Source organism: Mus caroli, chromosome 4 (assembly GCF_900094665.2).
Source record: "Mus caroli chromosome 4, CAROLI_EIJ_v1.1, whole genome shotgun sequence".
Classification (NCBI taxonomy): Eukaryota; Metazoa; Chordata; class Mammalia; order Rodentia; family Muridae; genus Mus; species Mus caroli.
This window is the reverse complement of record NC_034573.1, coordinates 110,591,610-110,618,792: the sequence shown is the minus strand read 5'-3', so window position 1 is coordinate 110,618,792 and position 27,183 is coordinate 110,591,610. Positions and strand designations below refer to the sequence as shown.

Genomic DNA, 27,183 nt, shown 5'->3' with positions numbered 1-27,183 from the left:
GTTTTTAAGAGAAGAACACAGCCAGCTAAAATAGCAGCTGGCAAACCAGACTGGAGCTTCTTACCTGTGCTGCAGGCACCACTTCCGATGACCGAAACTGAAGCGCTGCTCTCTCTGGAAGCCAGCGTTCATGTCCACTCTGGGCGCAAAGCCTTTGCTTACACACGGCTTCTCCCTGAGGAAGGGGTAGCGTGCCTGGCCAGCGGCTCTCCAGAGTCGTCCATGAGCTACTTCGAGGCAGCTTGGTTTGTGCCTCTGATCCTACGCGAGTGGGGAAGACGGAAGCCATGGTCAGGGAGTTTTCTAGGTCAATTTTAGGTACAGAACAATCCCTGCTTTATCCTAGCCCTGAACTTTCTCCAAATTGCATTTCTGTCCCATGTCCCCTCAGGGAGATAGTGGGATACAGTGGCTCTGGGATGACACGCTGTACATTCCTTTGCCCTATGCTAAACTTCCCTGAGCATCATCCTTTACCAGGCGGATGGGCAGGGCTCCTGGTGGACCTCAAGGTTTCCAAATCCTGGAGTACAGTTTTTGGATGATGACAGGTGACTGGGGTCTATGTCAGGGCATCCTTGACCTTGAACGGGCTCGAGGGAAGTCTACTTTAAAGGTAGAGTTTTCTGTTTGGTTCTAGATGAGCAAGTTAGAGGGACTGGCATCAGTCAGACTCTATGAAGGCTTGCTGGCCTGAAGGTGGAAGGGTCATGTGGGAGGGAAGGACCCAGAGGCAGCAGCTAGCAACTCGGAAGGACTGCCCATCTGAAAACCGGCAAGGAAACAGAACTTCAGCCCCACCCCCACCCCCCCCCCACACACACAGGGAATCAGGTTACGTCAATCCAAGAATGAGACTGGAAAGGTATAACACTCCCCAGAGCAGGGTTGACTCCTCAGTTTACCCACATCCAATGCCAACCTAAGCAAACTGCAGACGTGATTAGGTGCCTTCGTGGTAAGGACATGGTTACAATCTAGGGACCAATAGAAGCAAGCTAACCCATGGGTATGGTGCACAATCACTAAACCTGAGCGGTCTGCTAACCCAAGAGAAAACTAACATGCTTGGAACAGTGTGGGGGCATAGGAGTGCATTGTTGTTTTCAAGTTACTAAACAAAACACTCTTCAAGCCAAGGGAAGCCTAGGGCAGGACAGGAGCTCCAGAGAGATTCCTGAGCAGATGGATGGATGGATGAGCAAGCGATGTGGCTCCAGCACCAGGGCAGCTGTCGTAAGGCTCAAACCAGGAAGCTCAGAGGAAAGCACTTCTTAAAGCAGAAAACCCGAGTCGTTTAGCTGTGTGCCGCATAGTGTCATAGGCATGCCATGCTCTTTGGACTCTCTGGTTTGTCTGTTTCTGATGGTGTGGTGTGAGAGCTGAGAATGTGGTCTCTAAGGCTCTGATACCCTAGGTTCTGGTCCACGTCCTTCTCTTTGTGACCTTCGTGGTGTGTGAAGTCACTGTGTGTGAAAAGGGGGCTGAGAATGGTGAGGGCTTTCTGAGCTTTGGTGAGTCACCGTGCACGCAGTGCTGAGAACAACGCCTGGCACGTGGCACAACCCACATAATTTCCCCCGGACTCTGTCCCAGAGCGGAATGTAGTAATGTGGGGTAACCTGCACATAGGCCTGTGGCACTGCCCTCTTGCTTGTCCTCGGCACCATGCTTTGTGAGAACTTAAGTCCTTGGCAACCACTCCACACAGCTGATTGCTACAGAACACAGAGATCACCTGAGGTCTTCAATGTCCCCCCTCACCACACCTGCTGCGGTTCAACTCCGAAGAGTGGCATGGTAGAGAAGCCTGGCTCTGTGGCTCCCTGTGGTAACTTATTTGAGTCTGCCAACAGAGCCATCTAGACATTGCACAGCTTTGCCATGTCCCATCAACTCCAAGTCTGATCTCCCAGTCCATTGCAAGTATTAAAAAAAAATAGGAGTACCTGATACCTCCCACCGAGACCCCAGAGCACCCACAGGCCAGGCCCCACCTCCAAGCCCTCCTCAGACTGTCTCAGAACTCACACCCCTCCCCCACAGCATGTCTACCTGGTCAGATGCTTCTCCCACTCAGCAAATTCCCACCACACTGGACATGAGGTCCACCGCCCACGAGACCCAACACCCACTGGCTACAGTTCTCTTGAGATAAGCAAGTGTCCTCTGTGCAGACACCAGGAGCTGAGAGTCCTTCCAGATGGTGTGACATTCAGACAGGTTTCCTCTGAATCACATGCAACCCCTAACAGGAATCTCCCCCACAGCAATGTGTGACAATTCGTTTTAGAACCCGACATGGTCGTTCATTCATTTAATGGGTCCAGCTGGCTGGCAGTTGCCAAAGTGGACAAGATTTGGTCCTTGTTTTCAGAGGAACCACAGTGGAGTCGATTCTGATGGTGTCTGGATCTGGGGGGTGTTTCAAGCACAGCCCTTGAACCTCCTGAACAGGGACCATCAAGAAACTGCACACTGAGGAGTCAGCAAGAAAAGAGGTTTGCTAGAGGAGGAGGCAGGACTTGAGCTGCCAGTGGACTGGGGTCATGAGATGGTTTTGATTCATGGGGGGGTGTGGCTTGTGGAGGACCTAGGATGAGCTGAAGCATGGAGACCCGCTTCGTCATCCCATCACCAGCCACTCATAGTCCTCCTCAGTAGCTGTCCAGCTAACTCTGTATATTAGTCACCTGAGAATGTCATCCCCAAGACCCGAGTTTCTAGATGACAGAGAGGGCTCAGTGGTCTGCCTCTTCTCCCTGCAAATGCCACTAAAACAAAAAAGAGCCTACAAATTGGAAGAGATCCTGAGTCACACCAGCTGGCCAGAAAGTCCGAGAACTCAGATGAGTGGGGACCACAGAAAGCCCAATCGCTAGGTGGGCATAGGAAAGGCCCACTCCAAAGTCAGGAAACAAGTTCGGCCTGGGAGCACAGCCTCTGAGTCTCCAAAGGGACCAATGTGGGTGGGAGGAAAACACTAGATGCCAGGGCCACACACCTCTGCCCCCTACACCTCAGCCAGTAGCTGTGGCTGGGGCAGATGGCATGACAGACATCACAGAAGCTTCTGGAAAGACCCATCCTCTTCTCAGCACCTTACACAGTAAGTTCCTGTGATTCCCTCCTCTGGCCTCAGCACCCCGTGCCTGCTGTTTCTGCCAGTCACGGGCTGCTGTGCGACAGTTCTTACACAGTCGTGAGCCAATCCTCAGCAGAGCCACCCCAGCTCACACACACTCCAGATACACTGTGGAGCTGCTGTGCTCCTTTCCCAGAGCAGGGAGCACCTCAGCTTCCATGAACGCCATCTTGAGGAGATTGGGAAAGCTAGCATTTGAAAGTCTCTGTATTCATGTTGAGAACCTACATTGATGCTTGTCCTGGTTTGCTTCCTGTTGCTGTAATAAAACACTCAGAACCAAAGCAACTTGGGGAGGGAAGCATCTATTTCATCTTACACTTTCAGGTCATGGTTTATCATTGACGGAAGCCAGGGCAGGACCTCAAGGCAGGGAGCCCAAGGCAGAAACATGGAGCAGAAAACCACTTCCTAGTTTGCTGTCTTGTGCTTAGCATTTCTCCTCTAGCCCAGACCTCCCTACCTAGGGATGGGTGCCACTCATAGTGGGCTGGACCCTCCCACATTGAAATAAAACAGTCTCTCACAGATATGAACAAGCTCATCTGACCTGGGAAATTCCTCAACTGGGGTTCCCTCTTCCCAGGTGAGGTTGTGTCTGGATGACAATAAAAGCTGAGCAGCCCACACTGGATTTCATATCTCCTACCCTGACTGCCATTGCGTTACAGGGTAAAGACTTTGCAGCTTGAGGGAAAAATGGATCTTAAAACCCTCTGAGATCCATTGCTCAGTCGAGGTTCAAATAGAGAGAGAGAAATACTAAAATCAGAGGCCAGCACCTAATCTTTTCTTTAAGTCACCCAAGGAATTACTCCAGAAAAACAAAATCAAACAAAAAAGGTATCAGAATAAGTTATTCGAGAGAGGACAAGGTGGGAGAACAGGAAACAGGAGAAATACAAGCAGAATGTGTGTGGTGGCTTTGGGACAAATATCTGCCAGGATGGGGACACACTGCTGGAAATCAGAAACTTACTTCTCCATATGAACACATGCGTATGTTTCATTTATGGGTATTTCTCAAGGAAAAAATAAGACAGACTTCTTAATTGCCAAGTTTGGGAGAGAAAGCAGGAACAAAGATTATTCAATATGGAAGGAATCATGGAAAACTAAAGCTAGCTGGGAAGGAAAATGGATAACAAACAGAGATGTGAGGAATGATGTCAAGAGAGCCAAGCATATTAATGAATTCAATAATGCAAATAGATTCAATTATCTTATTCTAAGCTAAGAGACCAGGATGGTAAAAGAAAATATAAACTCAGCCATATATTTGGAAATAAGACAAACTGATGAGAGAAATCTAAGAGCAAACGGTTAAGCAGGCAAGAGCTTTAATAGAGTCCTGGCAGGTCACACTGCAGAATGAAGCAGAAATGCTGGGCAGAGAAAAGTAGGGCATTTTGTGTTTGCTTGAGGCCTCTTTCTACAAGAAGGCATAGGCTAGAGCCTGGCCTTTGCCCTAAGGAGACAAATGAGGTAGTGTAATCATAGAACCGTGGGGCAAGCAGGGGTATTATGGTGCCTGGACACCAGTGATCCCAGGGCCAGGGGATCGAGGTAGGGATTGTGAGTTCAAGACCAGTCTGGACTACCTAGGGAGGGAGAGTGAGTCCTGGGTGTCACCTGTGAGTGTGGACAAGACACAGAAGCAGCTCAGGGAAGAAGTCACAGGGACAGCGTCTATACATATCCCTTTACACAGACCCCAGACAGGTAAGATGCCTTTTTGCTCAACTATGGCAAGACAGCTCTCCACTTCCAAAGCATGCGTGCATCGAAGATCCTGAGAGCAGCTCTCCAGGCAACGGCCAGAAGACATCTGGGCATCGAAATCAAAACAGCAAGTCAGAGGCGCACATGGTGGTGCCGAGACACTTTCTAAATGACTTGAATAAAGAGGACATCAAGACTGAAGCTAAGGGAACTGGAGAGAGAAAGAGAACATTACTGTTTGGAAGGTTGTGGGCACAAGTCACGCTGTGCTCAGAGGAAAAGCAAGCAGCCTCAAATGTTTTCTGTGAGGAGAGGAGAGGAGAGGGGACAAGGAGATGCAGGTTAAGGGTTTCACCAGAGCTGAAGTGGTAGCACACACCTGAATCCTAGCCTTGAGGCAGGGGGATAGCAAGTTGGAGAGCAGAACAGTCAACTCAGCAGGGCACTGTCTCAAAACACAATAGAAGACTCTGGGGGGTTGGGATTGTGGCTCAGGGGCAGAGCCTTTGTCTGGGGTTCTCAGCCTTCCTAATGCTGTGTGACCCGGTAATACAGATCCTCAGTTCTGGTGACCCCCTAGCCATAAAATTATCTTCATTGCCTCTTCATAACTGTAGTTTGCTACTGTTATGACTATCTAATATAAACACCTGTGTCTTTTGATGGTCTTAGGCAACCCCTATGAAAGGTTTGTGACTCACAGGCTGAGAACCACCGGCCTAGGATATGTAAGGCTTTTGGGTTCAATCTCTTGTATTGAAAAAAAAAACCACCCTGAATAGCCCAAAGGGAAGAAATGAATAAAGCCCAAAGCAAACATAAGAGAATAAGCACATGAAGCAGCCACGCGTGCGATGCTATCGCTGTGCCCTGACTGCGGAGACGGACACCCGAGACCGCCACCAGCAAATGAGACAGAGAGCGAAAAGCAAAGTCAGACAAGCTCTGAGAAAGGTGACTTTCACAGATGCACACATGCAAACTTTTTAAGATGTAAGAGAATTGGAATATAGCTTTGTACATCGACAATGCATTTGGAAACTGACGATATTCTAGGGAATGACATTACACAAAACTAGAAGGAGAAGGAGAAACACCGAACCAACCAAAAACCACAGGAGAAGCTGAAAGGGCAGCCGAAGAGGGGATTCCCAACTGCCAGAGAAAGGTTGGAGTATTCAAGTAAAGGGGACAGCTCGTGTGTCCCCTCGATCACTAGGTACCTGGAAGAGCCCGAGATGCGTCAGACAGACACTGCTCTGGGTACTGTGAGCACCATAAAAATAAAAACATAGGAACATCAGAAAGCAGAGAGGGGCCTGGCCTTTGTGGAGCTGAGCATCCAGCCAGATGAGGAGAACAAACAGATAATGAAGTAAGTGACATGGGGAGTGGTGGCTGAGAGCCAGGAGGGAGGTAAACGGCAGAATGGCATCGGAGAGCAGGCAGGGTTCCCCCACCACAGAAGCCCAGAAGGTGAAACTGGTTGAAGGTATAAATGAGCCAGGAGTCTCGGGTAGGTTTACAGTGCTTTGGTGAACACCAAGACCAAGAGCAACCTAGGCGGGAAAGACTTATTTCATCTTACAGCTCTTAGGTCACATGGGGTAGGAACCTGTAGTCAGGGGCTGATGCAGAAGCCATGGAGAACACTGCCTACTGGCTTCCTCCCCATGGCTAGCTCAGCCTGCTTTCGGAGACAACTCAGGACTGCCTGCCCAGGGATGGTGCCATCCAGCGTGCTGGGCCCTCACACATCATTCATTAATCAAGAAAATGTACTCCAGACTTGCCCACAGGCAATCTGATGGAGGCATTTTCTCAGCTGAGGTTCCTCTTCCTAGATAACTTAAGTTGATTCAGAACCAACTGGGATACCAGGCATGGCAGCATGTGCCTGTAACCTGAGCACTGGGGAGGCTGAGGCAGGAGAATCCCAAGTTTGAGGCCATCCTGGGCTACATAGTGAGGCCCTATTTGAAATCTCACGCAAACAGACATGACCTAGAAACAAGCTCGTGAAAATGCCGAGGCTGTTGGAAGATTTTTGTAATGCTATTGGAAAGTAGCTTTCAAAGCCCCAGTTGGACTTCAGGGTTCTTTCAAGGTCAATACATTTGACTATCCAAAAAATTAAGTAACCATACAACAGAATCTCCCCAAACACAGATTTTTTAAAAAAAAGAGCAAATTATAAAAATATTTGCAGATTTTTGAATTTTTGAGGTTTAAGTCCTATAATTCTGGAGAAAAGAAAGTTTAATCTCCCATTACTTGCTCCACCAACCAACTCTTTCATCAGAATATTCCTCATTTGAGGATGGAATGCTTGATAACAAAATAGGCACGGAGATAGTTCGCAGCACATAAAAAAGGGTCACGGCCCACAATATGTAGCAAGTACCTCCAATAAAATAAGTAAAAGCAGGGAATAAAATGGGGAGAGAAAAAACAGAGCATCATTCAAGCAGTAAAAACGCTGGTTTCAGTAATCACCACAGATCACCACGAAAGGTCACGGTTCCCTCAGCTGGTTGGCAGTGAAGAATGACGGTCACCTTCGTTGTTGGAGATGCGGAGTCAATGGACAGGTGTCAATGCAGCTGGAAGGTATGTGTTAGGGGAACCTCTTGACATGTTGCCCACAGTGCATGGTGGCCCTGCAGCCCCAGGAGTACACACAAGTCAACACCCACAAGCACACGCAGAAAGACACGTATGTGGAGGGTTGGTTGGCTGGCACTACCTTGAACAACTGAGGGCGGTGGAAACTGCCTTCATACCCACCAATTGCTTTTGTAAGGGAACAATGATTAATCCGCCCAGCTAGCCTTCACTAGATAAATACATTCTCTAGGTGAAAGGCCGACACACCCTGCCAGTCATAACCCTTCCTTGTGACTTTGTGTACACGCATGAACAACAAGACTTCTCACAGAGGTTCCCTTGACCTTCCTGTGGGATGGAGGACACTCTGCTACCTCTATTTCTCCATATGACCCTGGGAAAGGTAATGAGGCAAGGGTAGGAGGTGAGCTTCAGTAGAGCCGCTCCTGGGCTCTGCACATCCTGGGATAATAGCAAAGTCATACACACACACACACACACACACACACACATTCCATAGTTGGGAACCTAGGAGGTCATTGATGATAACTGTCAGCTTGTTCTGGACTGGACTGTGGCTTGGGTGGAGTGTGGGACATGGACATTTTCCTAGGCATCTCTACACTGATCCTTTGTTTTAACAATAAGCATGTTCTGCATTCATTTGTGCTTGTGCTTGTGTGTGTGTGTGTGTGTGTGTGTATGTGTGTGTGTGTGTGTATGTGTATTTGAGAGAGATAATCTCAGATAGCCCAGGCTGGCCTAGAACTTGCCATGTAGTCAAGGGTAGTTATGAACTTCTGGTTGTCCGGCCTCTGCCTCCTGAGTGCTGGAATTTCGGTGGGTGACACCCAGAGTCATATGCATTCTAGGCGAGCACTTTATCGACCGAGCCCCATCTCTGGTCTCACTTCATACTATCACAATTTAAAGTGGTTCAAAAACGTAGAGACAGTGGATCGGGGTGGCCCAGAGCTGGGGGTGTGGGTCAGGGAATAGAGACGAAGAGTTGCTCGTTAACGGGTCTAGATCTGTGGTTTGACAAGGGGATGTCATGCAGGCAGGTGGTGGTGGCAGATGTGCGGCCACCAGATTGGATTTAACATCCTTGGATTGCACTCTTAACATGGTTAAGACAGTAAATTCAATCTTGGGTGTATTTCACCACACACACACACAAAAAAAAAAACAACTGGAAATAAGCTATGTGTTCTCTCTAAAGAGAACAGTGAATGATTAGGGAAGAAGTTGTTGTCGGAACAAGGGTCTGTCTGCAAAGCTACACACAGCCAGTGCAAGAGGGATCTGGACCAGTTCCTCTGTGGACTCCATGAAAAGCCACCAGAGGCTGTCCTTTGGAGTCAGAGACCACAGTGCAGGCTAATTCTGCTGGACATTAGGGCTGACATCCCTGTGGCTGAAAGCTCGGACAGAACAGCCTCTGTGGACCACAGCACAAGATTTCTGGGGGCTGTGGATGAGGTCAGACAGCTTGGGCTCTGCTTGGGGCCTCACACCTCACTCTCAGGGAAGACGAAGGCTCATGCTGAGTCCCTGACCACCCTTTGAAGAGGACATGTTCAGTGACAGCAGATGGGAAAGTTGAATTTGATATGCAAGGGTCAGGGAACTGGGAAATGGATCTTTCTGATTTCCTTTTGATTTCCACTACTGTGGTCTGTGGGTCAATAAGATGTGGAAATCTTTTTTTTTAAATATTTATTTATTTATTACATGTAAATACACTGTAGCCGTCTTCAGACACACCAGAAGAGGGCATTGGATCCCATTACAGATGGTTGTGAGCCACCATGTGGTTGCTGGGATTTGAACTCAGGACCTCTGGAAGAGCAGTCAGTGTTCTTAACCACTGAGCCATCTCAAGATGTGGAAATCTTATTGACTCACAGATACATGTGGCTCAAGATACATGGACACACAGATAAGATCAGTAGCCAGATCATGCCAGGCTACAGGCGCCCGGGAGAAGTAAGGGGAATAATGTATAATTTATCTACCACAGGATATGAGAGTAGAGAGGGATAGCCCAGAATCTGCACTGATGGCAGCAGGATGGCCTGGGTTCATTCCTGCTTTCAGCCGTTTATAGCTGTGTGGCCTCAGCTGAATGGCTTAGCCTCTCTGAGCTGTACCCTCTTCATGAGTCAAAGAGAGGAACCCTCCCATTGTATCTTTTCATTGGCGATAGGAGACATGCACCAACAGACCAAAGGACTCTGCCCAAGGCCAGGGAGCCAATGAGCATGCTGTGGCACCTACATGAGCACGGGTGGGCTCTCCGGAAATGTCAAAACTGGGAAGCCTCCCCCAAGCATGCTGAGGCTCTCCAAAGCTGAGGGTCCTGCTCCACCCTATGAAGCCTCTACTTGTGTGTAATGTAGCACATGTGTCGCTGGGGATTGGTCATGAGCAGGGGCATGGCATCACAGGATGGATGGAGCGTCTGCAGGCCAGGGTAAGGCTTCCATGATTCCTCTTTACATGGGAATGGCAGATGCCTGATCCTCTAGGAGCCTGGTATGGGTGATTGCAGCTGCTCCAGTTTCAGAATGGATGTGCAGGACCATGACCCACCTTCCTCAGTTCCCTTGCATGTGTCCCTTCCCTACCCTGGCCTGACATTGCTGTTATGTGTGTCTGGCCACTTAGAGAGATGTGGGAGCCTTCCCAGGCCCTACCTGAGTTCTCTAGACAAAAGCTTCCCACTTAAATGTCAGTAGACCCATGGAACGCTGAGGTGGCCTCCTTCTCCCGAGAGAATGACCAGACAGGCCATGGGCCTCAGCCTCTGACATGGATTGATGTGCCATAAAATGCTGGGGAAAACACCCAATCAAGGAGAGGATGGGCAGACAGGAGGGAGATGCCCTTTGATAGGTACTGAGGACAGAAAAAGAGGAACATGCAATGAACATCCGAGTGAATGGATCCCACCATGTAGTAGTGAACGGCAGGGAGGGAACAAGACCTCAGGCTCCACACTTTGACAGAACAGGCTTATGGTCTCCAGATCCTGTGAGGGGAAAGGGTAGGTAGGCCTCAATCGCACTTGGTGGGGTACAGCCACCCTAAAACCTTAAGGAATGATGGAGCAGGCTGAGGAGCAGGAGTGACCCTGGGGACCAAGGCCCAAAGAGCTGTTTCCTGCATGCCAGCCAGCTACAGTCAGTCCTCTCATGGGAAGGTCCACAGGCCTGCGCTGCGTGCATTCACGGGAGAGCAGAGGGGACACTTCCCCTCCCCGAGGCCCCTGGGACACCCGAAAGGGAAGTAAGCTGATCCAGCTGAGTGGCTTCCACAAAACACTGCTGCCCTGGCTGGAGTTCAGAGATGCAAAGGTGAAGGGGACACGGCTTGCCCCATGACATCAAACAGCTAACTGGGAATCTGGGCAAGAAAACTACCAGCCAGCTTATTCCTCCACAGAGCCGCAACATCTCCTGTCTGCAGAGGCAGAAAGCAGGGGTAGGACCAAACCCACAGGTGCCGAGTGTCTGTTAATGCTGTCCTTAAAATGATGCTACAGAACAGCTCCATTCACATCTGTCAGCTGAAGAAACTGAGGCCCAGAGCTGTGAGCTTCGAGCAGCCTTCCATGGCAGAAGGCTAGCCCAAGGCTCTGGCACTAAATAATTAGTTGCTCTCAGGTCACTGTCACTGTGTGGCCTCAGGTACATCATTTCACACCTCAGTGGCTCAGTATGCTCACCTGGAAAATGGAAGCAATAGGGCTTATCCGGACCGGCGTCGGATTTAAATAGCACAGCATCAATTCTCCGGAAATTGAGGCCTGCCCCTCTTCCTCTTTTGGTTATTTCTGACTTTCAAGCTTTATGCCTATCTACAGAGTTTGTCTTGCAATAGAATAAGCTAGAAATCCCACAACAAAATCACTGTGATCTATTCATAGGGAGAAGGGACACAGAGACAAAGCACACAGCACGCACGCGCGCGCGTACACACACACACACACACACACAGAATGTGCACACAGGATGACTGTGGGAAGCTGCAGGGACTGAGACCTTCAGCACTTGGTCAATACCTGCTGAGATTGCAAAGTATGGCCATGATTTTGGAGGAAGGATGACTCTCTTCAACCAAATAGCCTCTTCAGTCACAGGGGAAGCCTAGTGGTGACCAGGCTCTCCAGGGATCCTCCCCAGCCTCTGGCCTAGGGACCAGGCTGCCCCCATTTTTAGCTCTGATCCCCCTCCCCACCTAACCAGCTCAAGGTCTCACAAATAGGTAAGGCCATGCGTGCTATAGAGCAGAGTCATTGGGCTGCAGTGGCCCTTCCCTTTTCTGGCCTGGAGGCTCTGAGAGGGACACTTTTTCCATAGAGTGTTTCCACTACCTCAGTGATTTGCATAGTCCCCAACTCTGTTGCCTAGTTTTCTGTCAATGTGGCCCAAGCTAGAGTCATGAGAAAGGAGGGAACTTAAATTGAGAAAGTGCCTTCATAAGATCCAGCTGTAAGGCATTTTCTTAATTAGTGATCAACTGAGAAGGGTCTAGCCCATTGTAAGTGGTGCCATCCCTGGGCCAGTGGTCCTGGGTTCTATAAGAAAACAGGCTGAGCAAGCCATGTGGAGCAAGCCAGTAAGCAGCACCTCTCAGTGGCCTCTCTATCAGTTTCTGCCTCCACGTTTCTGCCCTCTTTGGGTTCCTGTCCTGACTCCCTTCAGTGATGAACAGTGAGTGATATGTAAGCCAACATTTTTTTCCTGACCTTACCTTTGGTCATGGTGTTTCACCAGAGCCATAGAAACTGTAACCAAGACACCATCTATATGCCAGGTCTGGTTTCATATCAGTGAAGCCCCTCAGCTCTGCGGGGTCTGTCACACTTGACAGGGGGCAAGGAAGCCTTTGTCCTAGCTACAGGATGTGCCGTCCTGAGGCAACCCTCCTGACCATTCCTGGCCCTGACTGGCCGCTCTTCATTTAGAAGTAGATAAAACATGGCTCTAGTGTGAATCCACCCTCTTCTACTTCGGAGCCGGATCACCAAGGCAGAGTGTTCTTTTAACATCTCTGGGCCTGTGATAGCTCATTTGTAGGGAGGGAGGGGAGTCAGTGCCTGCCCAGCTGGGTCTGGGAAAGCCATCTATTACCTCATTCACAGAGAACACTTAGCATGGTACCTGGCCCAGAGCCTTAGTGAGAGTCCATAAATAAGAGCAGAAGCACTTGAAGGCAACCTGGCTCAAACCCCCACACTCGCCCTGCACTGAAACCAACACACAGCAGTGTTTGAACTTCTCCACCTCCCAGCTTGTCCTTTGCACGGGCACACGGACTGTCTCTTCACCATGCCATTCCCTGACGCAAACCCTCTGGTGGCCCTTAAATGACACATTCCTCTGAACACTTGGATGTTTCTTACATGCACGCCAGGATGTCCTGGGTGCCAGTCTTCCTGGCTCTCATCTGGGCCGTCCTCCTCACTCTGCGTATATATCCACCCCAAGCAGCCCAGGCCAGGCCAGCCCAGCTCACAAATACCTCTTCCACTCAGCTCCAGAACTCCCAGGCTCTTGTAGCAGCGGTGGCTCAGCTGGAGACATGGCCAACTACTGCATTTACCTTCCCTAGCCTGCTTGTGGGACAGAGTGTGTACAGATGCTGCGGGCACAGCAGGCTCACTCGGCTGTATTTGAGAGCAGGGTTTGAGGGGCCTGAGATTCACTGCTGCTTCGCTCAGAGCCTTGAGCAGAGCTGCAGATAAGTGAGTGACTAGACACTGAGGTCTGGTAATTGATCACCCCTGGGTGACAAGAAGGAAATCTACAGGTGAGTGGATGGGGACTCGGTCACTCAGTGGCTTCTCCGTGCTTCCGTTCAATCCAGCAGACAGAGGTATGAATGAGTCTCAGATCTGCCCGTCCGTTTCACTGAGTTCTGCAGCCCAGGACCAGGAGGCCTGTACAGTCAAACCCTGTCTCCCAGCCTTGGGCCCTGGGGATAGACCAGGGGACAGATGACTAAAAGTCCTGGCTGACCCCACCACCACCACCAAAATCACCACTATCTAAGCATAACTAGTTTCTCAGCAAACTTACTCTGACTCTCAAGACTGTCAGGTCCTCTCCACTTCCTGCTACCTTCTTGGAAAAGCCTCACCACCTCCTGCTTCCTTCCTGACCTCCATGCCTGCGTTGCTTGACCCTCCATGCTGTCGAGAGTGGTGTGCTTCTGTAACAAGTCTGCCTGGGCGACATGCTCCTCGGGCATTTCTGAAGTCACCAACTTTCCCAGGATGGTGACGGAGTATCTCTCCTCTATGACCTCTGACCCTCAGTGCAGACCATGTGAGGCTGTCTTCCTTCAGACAGTGGGAGCTTGCAGGATAGGAAGGAATGTCAGTGTTTGCCCTACCCGAGCCCCATGGCCAGTGAGCACAGCATTTGGTATGCAGCAGGTACTAAGCAGCTGACGGTGAGTTCTCACTGCTACTCCCTGGCATGCCCACCAGTGTGCTGCCTGGCATCGCCCTATTTAGTCCTCACTTCCCAGACCCACGTGCCAGGCAGGGAAACATGCTAGCCTGACATGTGCACTGTCCACCTGGACCAAGGGATTTCCTAGGGCATCTGTGGTCCCTGAACTAGCTGAGGCTCCCTGAATCCTGACTGTTGCAAAAGCTCTGGGCAGGTGGTGTCTTTGTGTTGGCCTCGGGGCCTGGGACCTTGGAGATGGGCAGTTCCTGGAGTAGGGAAGGGAAGCTGAGGGCATTGTCCACTGGTCCCTCTACAGGAACCTCCACACCCCTGCTTTCCCCTTGACCACCAAAGACTGGGCTGACCAGCTCCCTTCCTTTTAAACCCTTTCGAGGTCCACCCTGCTGGCTTCTGATCTGGCCCGGTCTACCTATCCTTCTCTAAACCTGCAGAACTATGGGAGAACAGAGAGGTTCGGGATAGAAGAATGCACCTAGGTCTGACTACAACCCTGTCATTGACTGAGAACAAATCGTGTCTACCTGTAGGTCTCAACCCAGAGACTTGAAAAGTCCATCTCTAAAAAACCCTTCAGTTCTAAGTTCCTGCCACAGGGTAGATACCTTTACTGGCCAGAAAAGTACCCCCAAGTACAGAAAAACCAGAGAGGGCTGGGTTTTCTCTACTCTTTCACAAAGCCTGGATAGGCCTCTAGCTCTGGCATCATAAGCCAAAGCCTAACCTCCTTGAAGGACTGACTGTCCCCAGGCAATGATGGTTTCTGTCCCTCTCCACCAGGGTATTGAAGCCCACTGGCAAATTGCCTCTGTCCTTTTCAGCTTAACGATGGGTGGGAGTAACCCTCCATCACTTTGGTATTGATAATGCTAGGCTCTGGGGCTTGGTGGCTTATTTCAAGTTAACCAGCTAGTGTTTGGGAGAAGTAGAACTTGCCCCAGGCCATTGCAACAGAGCCACTCAGGTGCTCCACCAGGAGCCTGTCTGCTTGACAGGAAGGCAGAGCGCTTTCATCAAAAGCTGAGCCTGGGCTGGGGAGATGGCTCATGAGAATGTGAGGATGGCTCCCTAGGCCCCACATAAAATGCTAGGTATGGCAGTACATGCTTAGAGTCCCAGCGCTATGGAGGTGGACACAGGGGGATTCCAGGGGCTCACTGGCAAGTCAGCCAAGCATAATCAATGAGCCTCAGGTCTCCAAGAGGGAGATTGTCTGAAAAACAAGGTGGACAGTTCTCGAGATCAACAACATCTGAGGCTCACTTCTGGCCTCTACATATATGCACATGTGCATGAACATACATGCTCACATACACATATACATATAAACATATACACACATATACACACACATACACACATGCACACACAGAGTGAGCTGTGGGCTGCTATATTCCTAAAAGTCAGGTTCCTTCCAGGCCCAGTGCTCCTGATTTCAGGGAATACCGTGAGCCAGGCTCTGGCCAGCAGAGAAGCCCTTATTGCTGAATACACCAGCCCTTTCTGCCATCATAGGCCTCTGCACCTTTGATCCCAAGCCAGGGCAGGTAAAACCCTGACCCACAGGCAAAACAATGCTGGTCCTCCTGGTCCCCAGGCCCTGCTGGTGACAAGGCTTCTCCTAAAGGATGGTTGACCACATGTTATCTGACCACCAATCAGGGAGATGAGGGTCAAAGTCCAGAAGAGAAGGAAAGGTTTCTGCCTGATTTCCACAGTTGTCTATGAACTTGGACTACACTGCTTTACAGCTGGACCAGTCTTGGGCTCCAAATAACACTACATACTCCTTCATGGCTGCCCCACATGTACCTGTGCATGCCCAGTCTGCACAACCATTCACAAGGAATGGCTTCTCCTGAGCATCCTCCACAAAACATTTATTCCCCAGTGTAATTCAATCATTGCATAATTACTTATTCTCTCCACAGAATGAAAAAACAATCTCAGGGGGAAGGCCAGGTCCTGTTTGTCTTGTTACCAAGCCGTAGCCCTGCCCATGACACGGTATTAACAGGAATAGATGCTCAATAAATTTGACTTGCTTAATAAACTCATTCAGCCATTCTCACCCAGACGCTGAATGAAAAAGTAGCTCTCTCCTTGGGCTGCACCCATGCTCTGGTTTCAGCTCTCTTGCTGCTACTCCCAGGCCCTTAAACCAAGCATTTCTGTCCGGACCTCAGTTTCCTAATCTATAAAGTGGAACAGGGACAGACTCGGCAGATTTGCATGGCCTGAGACTAGAATGCCTCCCTCAGTTCTGCACCCATCCCCCCTAACCTTGCCTGTTTCCAGACCCTGGGGGTCATGTTTCCCAGGTTTCACCTGAGTCTGGGCATAAAAGAAGTATCCAGCAAGGGGTCTCAGTCCAGAAGGGGCTCAGTCAGCCCAAGTGCCATACACCACGGCTGGAAGATGAGCCAGTGTGCAGGTCTAACCCTTGTACATGTGCATCCCCTTGTATGCACACCCAGGTCACAACAGGTGTCAGCCAGCAGTGACACACATGCGCTAACAGGGGCAGGACCTGGAGAGCTGGCCATGAGGATGTATCTGCACTGTGTGCTTGCAGAGTATTTGCCCAGGGCTCTAGAGCGCTGCATGCTCACCATGGACTTGTGCCTAGCAGTGAGATCCTGGGCAAATTCAGACCCCCCCAAAAGTGAACAAACACACGCACAACTTTTTCCTGGGCACAGGGAGGCCATCACAGGCTCAGCTCCTTATCACTTGAGTTGTAGAGGCTGCTAGGATAAGACATCTTAATGGATTGATATATGCTAACGTATTGCCCAAGGCTTCTGGAGGGTGGGATTCTAAAATGCAACTCACTGTATCTAAAAATCTAGGTGTCAACAGGCGCGTTTTAGAACTTCCAGGGGAGAATGCATTCCTTCACCTCTTACATCTAGTAGAAAATTCCCTCTCATCTTGACTAACAACCCCCCACCCCCCCAAAGCCACCAGTGGCCAGTGGAGTCTTTCATACTCTGCATTCTTCAGATGCTACCTATAGGTATTGGTCCCATGACAACTTATACATTTGTATAATTAAAATATTAATTTATACATATATTTAAAGGACCCATGTGATTATACCAGGTTCACACAGGTAATCTTGGATAATCAATATTTCACAGCTGATTTCCAGCTATACTCCCCTTCGGCAGAACCAGCTTAGGAGTCTGTGGGGTGTGATGTGGACATCTTTTCACAGAGGGGTCAGCTTTCACTCCCAGACAGCATGAGAGAGTTCAAGAGGAAGGTATCCCAGGAGAGTGGGTAGGAAGTGGAAAGGAGACAACAGGTGTGTGTGTGTGTATGTGTGTTCAGAGGTCCATAACAGAAATGCTTACACACATGTACACACACACACACACACAGTGTGCAGCAGTAGCAGCCATGGCTTCCCTGTTGTCTTCTCAGCACACATCATCCTTTCAAACCTCCCTGTGTTTCCACACTGAGCTGGGCACAGACAGTTTCCACAGAGACTGCAGTAGCCTGAGCAGAGCCAGAAATAACTCCAACGAGATGAAAAGCATCCCCTGCCCATCCCTTCCTCCCTACTCACTCCTCCCTCCACCCCATGGGGGAAGGCCCCACCGGAGGCCCTCTCCCAGACTTGGGAAACAGTCCTCTGCAGCCTGGCTCCAGGGAGACCATGCAAGGGCAGTGATTGGTACCAGAGGATCAGGCTGCAGGGCGGAGCCTCCTCCCTAGCTGCACCTCTACCAGCTTCCAACTGTTTCTTCTCTACCTTCTTGCTGCCAGCTACTGGGATACAGTTCTGATCTTATACCCAATTCTAAGGTCTGGGGATGGACCTGGGCCAGCCTCTGGGACTCATGAAGAGCCACAGCCAGGGGACTGTTCTCCTGGTGGGCCGCCAGCTCTACCTCTACCCTGTGCCCACCCTCTTTTTCTTCCAGTCTTGAGAAGCTTGTTGGTAACGCTCAGCAAAACGTTCCTCCTCCCAGGCTCTTCCTGAGTGCTCCTGAGAACCAGAGTCCCTTGTAGCAAGGCTGAGCAGGCGGGCAGCGCTGTTTTAGGTGGTCTCAGGAGCACCCCACCACCGCTGATTTCTGACCTCACATCTAGTTCAGTCGAGGACACGACCGTCTGTGTCCTGAGCTGGGCAAGTGCTAAGGAATTCTGCATCGGCTTATCTAGTCTTTACCTGGGAGGACTGAGAGTGAGAAATGGTCAGGCCACACTGCCTTCTCCAGGCTGCAAAGCCCCGAGGCTGCAGCTACAGATCTATCCCAGGGGGGAGGGGTGTCGTGGGGGGAGGGGAGGAGACACATTGGCAACAATGACAGATGCCAATGAAAAATTTCCAATTTGCTCCCTGCAAAGCCACACGCTACTCAAGATACCTTCAATTTTGCCCCTCTGTTATATGATGGGAATTCAGTATATGATTTTATTTGGGTTAAAAAAAATAGTTAAGGGTCTGAGAGGAGGTTCCATTATCTAAAACATCATGAGATAGCCAACCTGAGCTCACACCCATGCAAAGCCAAGGCTCAGAAAGGGAATAGAACTGCCCTAAGGCAAGGCTTTCCTTTTTCCTTTCTCTTCCAGGGAAGCTCCATGTGAAGTCCCCTTTGGCCTTTCTTGCTGCAGCTTAGAATCCAGGCTGCTGTGCCTCATGTTAGATACCTTAAGCACTGTATACTCAGTGTCTGCAGCTCCCAAAACTCAGGCTCCAATGACCTTGTCTGCACTGTTAGGACATCTGTGTGGGGCAGCAGGTGCATCTGTATATATGAGCCTGCTCTGACCCGTCATGAGCAGTGACTACGTTGGGATCACAGGCAGCAGTGCCAGGTTCCTGGTCAATGGAAAGAGCTCTATATTTAACATCAAAAGCCTCAAGCAGAGTCCCACTTCTGCTGCTCACCACTCTGTGGCCTCGAACCGCCCACCCGACTTCTCTGAGTCTTTCCCGGGGGGGGGGGGTGAAGACGTTTCCCGTAAGGAGAGGGTATGGGTTCAAATGAGGTGACCAGTGTGAATGGTCTGAGCCTGCCAGTGTGGGTCACAGTCCCCCATGCCATAATCCTGTTGTAGGCTGTGGATGGTCCATGCTAGAAAGCGCTCAGTGTGTGTTTGTTAAAACCATCCATCTGCAAACATCTGCTGAGCTGCACATGGCTACAGGAAGACATGGGCTGGAGGAAATAAGCAATTTTCTCCAAATACATTTCCTGTGAGGCCCAAATGCTGGGAAGTGGGTTGGGGTGTCTAGGATGAGTAGCAGGATACAATGATGGCTTCTTCTCCAGGACCTCTCCCGTCAGCTAGGGAGAGCTCTTGGCAGGAGGGCCATACCCTGAGGTGCTGGGTCAAAGGTAAGCAAGGGTGCTCCAGGGAAGCAGGATCCTGGGAGCGAGTCCAGAGCCCATTCCCTTCAGCATCTTCATGGAGACAGGAAAGAAAGAACTGAAAATATGCTCATTAAATCTGCATCTGGCACCCGGCTTGGCAGGGTTGCCAAAATTCTGTAAGACTAGAATTAAATTAGCAAATTGGAAGTCGGATGATTTTAAGCAGGCATGATGGAATTCATCAGGGCCAGGTGGAAGCTGGTGGGGGAAGGGGACCAGGAAAGCCCACATCCCCGGGGGTTGGAAAGCCTGGCTGTGAACAGAAACAGAAGAGAAACGAGCCAGACATGATCCACACGACTGAGGTTCACCCTGGGCATGTGGGGTGACAGAGGGCCCACACTGCAAGGTGGGAGAGACAGGAGGCATGGAAGGGGTGGCTGGATGGCAGCCTTCTCTTCACAATGAAGAAAGGAGCCTTGAGGCTGTCTAGGTGAGAGGCAGATGGGTTCTCTGAACAAGTGGCTCTACGTGGGTGACACCGCAGGAGAGTGGCTGACACTGTTGTAATCGCCACTGAATACTTACTAGGTTTGGGAAAACACTAAGTGGAAATTCAGGGGTGGGGGAAGGGCCAACCTCCATGGAGGAAAAAAGAAGACGGGGGAGATGTTCATGGGGCACTCACAAGGTGCCAGGCACCAGGTGTGATGCCCACCATGCCTCAGCGCCACACTAATCCTATACATCAGGAGTTTTCTTCCTTTTCTTCTGTCCGTCTTTCCTTTTAACCGTCTTTACTTAAAATGCTCGTGTTCCTGAGCACAGGAACTAATGCCTCTAAAGTGAAGTGAAGCCAGAAGGACTAGGCCTTCAGGGCTATCCTAGGCTACATAGGAATACAGAAGGCAGCCGGACCTGCATGAAGTTCTGATGCTAAACAAAACAAATACATATTCAAGTCAGGCATAGTGGCTCACTCAAATAATCGCAGAATTTGGGAGGCAGAGGCAGGAGGGCTATCATGATTTGAGACCAGCCTAGGCTACAGAGTGTATAAAGTGAAGCCCTACCTCAAAAGAACCATAAATAAATAAATAAATAAATAAATAAATAAATAAATAAATAAAATATAAATAAATAAGAACCAAAATAAATTAAATTAATGTATGAACACACACACACACACACACACACACACACACACACAGAGAGTGGTATTATGAGGTTGAGAGTGTCTCTTCCACCCTCTCAAATTCGACTCCTCTCTGAGGCAGCTTCCATGAGCACAGAAACCACTCTTCATGTGCAGGGCCACACTTAGCCTGCACTAACCTGAACATGTTCTGGGGTAGCACAGGATGTACAGAACACATTGCATGGAAGCCTTCTTCTGGTGAGGAACACACCCTGACCCCCCTTCCAGGCTGGCCCCAAAGGGACACAGCTTTCTTTATAATGGATGCAAGACATTCCATACCACTATTTGTTTTTTTTTTTCATGCCACTATTTTTGAGCATAGCTTCAGCCAGGCCCGAAGAGCCTTGTCAGTCCTCTGACACACAACCTGCTACAGGAAAGGCTCTTGCACACAGGTCTCTCTGGATCTGGGATTGGCCTGATTAAGCAAGTATGTCCTCTGAAAGCCTTCATTCACGACAATTGAGCCTTCCGAGTCCCCTAGGTCTTTGCAAGCATTTGATCTCTATGCATCATTATACATTTTTTTTCCTTTTCCTTTTTTCTTTTTTTGGCCATTTTTAGGCAAAATAATTCCATTTAAACTCCCAGTCCCTTGGACTTAGTTCAAGTATCCATCATGTGTTTAGGGGCCATTTTCACCTTGGGAGCTATCTGCTTATTTTTGCACATGGCTGTTATTTTACTCTGTTATTGGAATTCTTTGCATGTGTGATAATGGTGAGCTTGCTGCTTCCTCTGTACTAGGCACTGTTCTAGGCTCTCCACCAAGGCCATAGCATGGAACTGGGGTCCTGTCGAGTGGTTGCATAGTCCTTGTATATGGCCAAGAAAACAGAGGTTCAGAGACTCGGGTCACTTGATCAAGGCTAAAGATGGTCAGAAGAAGGGCAGGGCGGGAGTCTGAGGGGCAAGTTGAACCCATCCTTCCATTTGCAAATGAGTCGGTGCTCAAGTCTTCCCACGGCTCCTGTAATCTAACCCATAAAGAAAGTCCCCCCGAAAATCCCCCTTTCTGTTATTGATCGCTTCCTCTATTGCGCACCATCTTTAAAAGAATGTATATCATATAAGCCAGGTAAGGAGGCTGAGCTTGAACTGCACAGGGACCCTGCCCCTTCTGGGACATTGATATGTCGAAGGAGGTGGGAGGTGGGCAGAGTTTATCCTTGGGAGTGAGAGCCAGATGGCCTGGGCAAGATTAGGACCAGCACATGGGGTGAAGCCATGCCCGGTGAGATATCACATCGTCAAATCACAGGTGTTCTCACCTGGCTCACGGTGCACACTGGGTGGTGGAGCCCTGGCCCTTAAGTGGAACTGACACACATACTCCTGTGTGTCTGAGTACCAAGAGAGAGCATGAGCAAGCCATGCTCACAAAGCTGCCTCGGGGCTGGCCTGACATTTTTTTTTTTTTTTTTTTTTTTTTTTAGTGAGGTGATTTATTTATTTGTTTACTTAGCTCCTGAAACAACAACATCACACGTGGGTTTCTGGATCACAGAGCAGACACGAAGTTGTTCTGTGAACCAGGCCATGCTGGCTGCAATGGGTGTGCACCGTACAGTCCTCCATCCTCACGCTTCCCAGGGGCACAGCAACACGGAGGGGGAGGGAGTGTTTGCAAGCCATTTGCCACTTTTCTTCTAAGAAAAAAGGAATTAAGTTAACAGAATCAGAAAATGTGAGAAGCTGGCAAGCTGAGCGAACAGGCAGAAACAAGTTTTAAAGTTACTGTGTGTTCACATGACACTTTTAGCTTTGACCTTAGATGACTTCAGCATTTCCCAGAATGCATCTCTGCAGACCTCCAGCCCACCTTCTTATATGCTTTCGTACATGGATGTGCACATGCACACACATATACCTTCTCTGATCAGCCAATCTTGGAAAGCTGCGCACGATACACTCCTGCACACAGTCTCACACTCACAACACGTACACACACCCTTTGATGGATTTTCAGCACACTTCCTACAACGTAGGCACACCTAGGAGTCCTATAGTATAAGGACCTTTACATTTTACCCAAAGTACTCAGCTATGGGTTGTTTTTTTTTTTTTTTTATCCCTTATGCACATTTATACATCCTAAGACACATGCTCTACAAACCTACCATGAGAAATGCTGGCTTTTTCAATTTACAGGATTGGAGCTTGATTAAGCTGGCCTAGCATTCACAGAGCTCTGAGTTTGATCCCTAGCACTTGGCAAACTGAGCATGGTGGTACAGCTCTATAATCCCAACACTCAGGAGGTAGAAGCAGAAAGATGGAAGTTCAAGGTCATCCTTGGCCAAACAGTGAGTGTAAGGCCAGCTGGAGCTTACATGAGACACTAGCTTAAAGACAAACAACCTATTTCAGTAACAAACCAAAGACCCCCCATCTTAGCACGGGCATCCTCCCTTTCTGCTCTAAATATCGTCTCGGAGAATGCAGATGGCTTCCTGTACACCCACACATCAACTGGCTCACTGATATCTCAGGGATACCCCACATGTCCACATGCCCAGGCAAAGGTATGTCCAGTGAGTGCAACCCATAAAGGCTTAAGCAATGCGGTGGTTCAAATGAAAATGTCCCCCAAAGGCTCAGGAAGTGGTCCTATTAGGAGGTATGGTTCTGTTGGAGGAAGTGTGTCATTTGGGGGTAGGCTTTGAGGTTTCAGAAGCTCAACCCAGGCCTAATAGCTCACTTACACTTCCGGCTGCCTGCCAATCCAGATGTAGAACCCTCAGCTACTTCACTAGCACCATGCTGCCTGCATGCCACCATGTTTCCTGCCATGATGATTAATGGACTGACCCTCTGAGCCCATAAGCAAGCTCCAATTAAACATTATCCTTTGTAAGAGTTGCCTTGGTCATGGTGCCTCTTCACAGCAGTATAAAGCTTGACTAAGACTAACTGCATGGACCAGCAGTTAGGAAGAGGTGGAAAATGCTCTGGGCTCAGTGGTTTTCAGCAGAAGGGTCCCAGAGACTCACCTAAGCCAAGTTGAGTGTTTGTGGATGGCAAATTAGGCCCTGCCCTTGAAACTGCTACAACCCAGTCTCTTCCCTCCATTCCCAGGAAACCCTTCTCCAGGCCTAAGTGTTTTCCAACACCCAAGTGAACCAGACTACCAAGCCCCACCTTCTCTCCCTGCTTTCTGCTCCCTTCTGCTCCACTCTCAGATACTGCAAATCCCTTACAGGACACAGCTCTGCCCTAACACCTGACGCCCACCTGCTGGTCACAGGAGCTGGGAAACAAGGTGGCAAACTGCCACCAGATGCATGGGGCAGACTCAGGACAATCAGAAAGGCAGGTGACACGGTGAATTGAATAGTGACTGGGGCCACTTCCCAAGAAGACACTTTAGTGTCCCTTGACCACTGTGTGCAGACACTGGGCCATCACTGTGTTTCTCTCTGTGTCACTCTCTGTGGCATGCTGGGGTGGCCAGCAAAGCCAGAGAGTCCAATACTTAGGGTCCTTCTTTCCTGGCTTCCCTGAGTAACCTCTGGAAGGCCATGTGGTGGGAATGTATGTAGATTCATTCATTCATTCATTCATTCATTCATTCAATCACTGATTCACTCTTCTTTCACTGTGTATTTGTGTAGTGTATATGTGTGTATTATTCTTGCAAGGGTGTGAGACCACCCGTGAACAGGTGCACACACATGAATTCACGTGTGTATTCAGGTCAGATTGACACTGGACATTTGTTCTCTCTTTGTCAAAATTTCTTGCTGAACCTGGGGTCCACCCTTTTGGTTAACATAGCCAGCCAGCTCACTCGTGAGGATCCCCTGTCTCCACCACCTAGGTTCTGAGATGACAGACAGGTCTCCCACACCCGCCTGGTTTTTATATGGGCTCTGAGCATCCAAACTCTGATCCTCACATTTGTGCAACAAGGGCTTCATGCTCTGAGCTAGCTCTCCATTCAGTCATAAGTCAGCCTTTCACTGGGGAAATCTGTGGTTATTTGAAAGCGACCTCAATACTCTCCACCCAGTTTGCTTTAGAGTTCCCATCTTACGTAATATGATGTGCTTATCAAAATGAAGACACCGACATGGGGGGGGGGGTGAGGAGCAGCTGAGCTGCTGTCTTCCTATTTCAGTTTCCTACCAATGTCCCTTTTCTACCTCAAGACCCAGTCAGGAGTCCAGGGTGCCACCAGAGATTTAGTCATCATGTCCCTGTCTCTGGGATTATTGCTGCTTTCCAGAAATAGGCACCACTGTTTGTTATAATCAGGGTGGTGTGAGGTAGAGGTGAAGGCAGGGTTCCAGCCACCTTACAGGATGCAACATCCCATAGGCAGTAAGTTATGACTTGGGGTCCACTCTCACCTCTCACTGTGACCTGGCTTTGAACTCATCACTTCTCATCCATCAGCTCTCAGCCTCCACGTCCACAGGGTAGCAAGGATCTCCCTGCCTCACTGAAGACTGAAGGAGACGGTCAACATGAACAAGTGTTTACAGTCTTACAGTTCAGTCCAGTGGCTGCTGGCCTGTAATCACCAATACTACTGTGATGGTTGTCAGGAAGAGGACGCCATGTCCCATTACCAAAGTAAGACAGGCCATAGTCTGAGCCTTCTAGAGCCATCCCTGCCAGCTCCGTCAAGATATTCCATCTGCCTCTCTGTGCCCCACAGAAACAGGAGATACCCCTGGAATTGGCCTAACCAGCTTTATGCTACTGGAGGTGGCCCTATGCTCTCCTGCCACCTTTCCTGGCCTCCCACAGGAAAAGCCCTGGGGACACCCCACCCCCGGCATCCTCCTTTGTGTTTGCTATTTTGTTGTGGGCCTCTTACCCTGCTTGACCTGTTAAGTTACACCTTCCTGTGTTCCCTAATTCCTGGTTAACAAGTCCCAGGAAAGCACAGAGTGTCACCTGTGTCCAGAATAGCTCCTGACATTATCTAGAAGCACTGAGCAGACTCAGGACCTCAGATGATGGCTTGCTAAGTTTGAGTTGATAGTCTCCAGCCTCCAGCCTCTAGCTTGATCACCTGAACACAGGTCTTCAATCCTCTAACCATACTGTTTGAGTTCACATTAAAAAAAAAAAATTAAAAAGACAAACAGTTTTAGAACCTGGGGCTTCTTGTGGTTTAAGAAAAATAATAATTTCATGACATTACTGTCCCTTCTCCAGTCTCTTCTGTCCCAAGCAGCTCTGCCAAGTAGAGGCCTCAGTGTCCTCCTCATCTAGGAGCTATCTCACCAAGCCAACAAGTCCAAACAGAAGTTGAGAAACTCCCAGAGGCATCCTCTCCTGCAGCAGCATCAAAAGTCACTCAGACTGCTCAGGCAAAAGGAACTGGCTAGGGTGGGGGTGGCAGGGAGGGGGTGAGGGATGGTAGGGAGGGATGGAAGTGGCAGGAGGGGGTAGGGGGCTGCAGATGAGTACCCTGAGCTTCAGAGAGGGGAAGGCAGAGGCAGGACACATGGGAGCTTTAGAGCAAGTCCACTGACAGCCCAAGATGCCCTGCTCTGCAGCCTAGCTCTGACTTCCCCACATTTGGAATCTTCCAGAAAAGGGTGCAGGTGTGAGAAAGGACCTTGTGTTGGAAGTAATGGCTTTCAACATCCTAAGTTCTGCCCCAGGTGTCTGGAAGATTCCAAATGCTTTTTCTGTGAAATCTGCTCATGGCTTCACAGAGGCCTCCAAACTCCAGAGACCCTCCAGCTCCAAGAGTGCCCCAAAGCAGCAATAACTTTGACCAGCCACAGAGTTGTTCAAGTTCACCTTTCACTGAGGGAGAGGTGTGTGTGTACCTGAGCTCCAATCTGACCGTCTACCTACATGGACCAGCCTGGGGTACTTGAACTGGGGTGGCAGTGGATGAAGATTACTCCTCTAGAACAACAGCCTGCAGGGGTGCAGGGCCCTGAGCCAGGCAGAATGCAAAGCAGAAGTGGCCAGGAGCCAGCACATGACACTGCTACTTCACCCAGCCTTTCCGGTGCTCCCACCATAAGGTGTCACAACCACAGTTTATGTGAGCAAAAAGAAACGCACAGCAAATCCCCCCAGGGAGTGACAGAGTTAGCCTTACAGTGTCTCGCTCCTCCAGGTGGGTAAGCCTCCATTTTCCCTGTCAGAAGCTCTGGACGGTGCCATAGAAGGTGGAGTCCTGTGACTTAAGTCACTGGTGAAAACCCATTCTAGAGATGTGTAAGTCAAGATCCGGAGAAGACCAATACCATGTTTCATACAGACTTTCTCCCAGTGCTTGAGCCAGATCTGGGCTCATGGAAAAACCCAACCCACCTTCGAATAAGCTAATGTGTTGCAGAAGGAGATGAGAGTGTCACCAGCCAGCTGTTTACCTTCTGTAGCTCCACCTGGCTTTATGGTCTAAGGACCAGGAGAGCAGGCTGGTGTTGCTGAGCACAAGCCTACACTCAATGTGGGCCTCGCAGACTCCCCCACTCCCTGAGCCACTGATGGGCAGAAAGCAAAAGAAGTGATCCCATGTTGGGGGCTCTGACCCACTTTGGTCCTCAGCATAGACCAGAGGCAGAGCCACATGAGGAAGGGGGGTAAGAAAGACAGAAGAGCTGATGAATCTCTCACCCAAACACTGGGATTCTGTCATGAAATGTACCCCCCTCCAAGGCTGCCATTTAGAGCAAGCCCCTGTGAAGTAGCTGAACACAGAGGTTTTAGTTC

General features: G+C 49.7%; 1 protein-coding gene across 1 annotated transcript in view; it reads right to left on the bottom strand.

The window, feature by feature from the left end:
• The window catches only part of Hivep3 (human immunodeficiency virus type I enhancer binding protein 3), a 312,458-nt gene that overhangs the window by 65,037 nt on the left and 220,238 nt on the right, over positions 1 to 27,183 (bottom strand). The window contains exon 3 of the mRNA XM_021160203.2: positions 65 to 261. The gene's annotated coding sequence lies outside the window, so the exon portion shown is untranslated. The remainder of the gene's footprint in view (positions 1 to 64; positions 262 to 27,183) is intronic.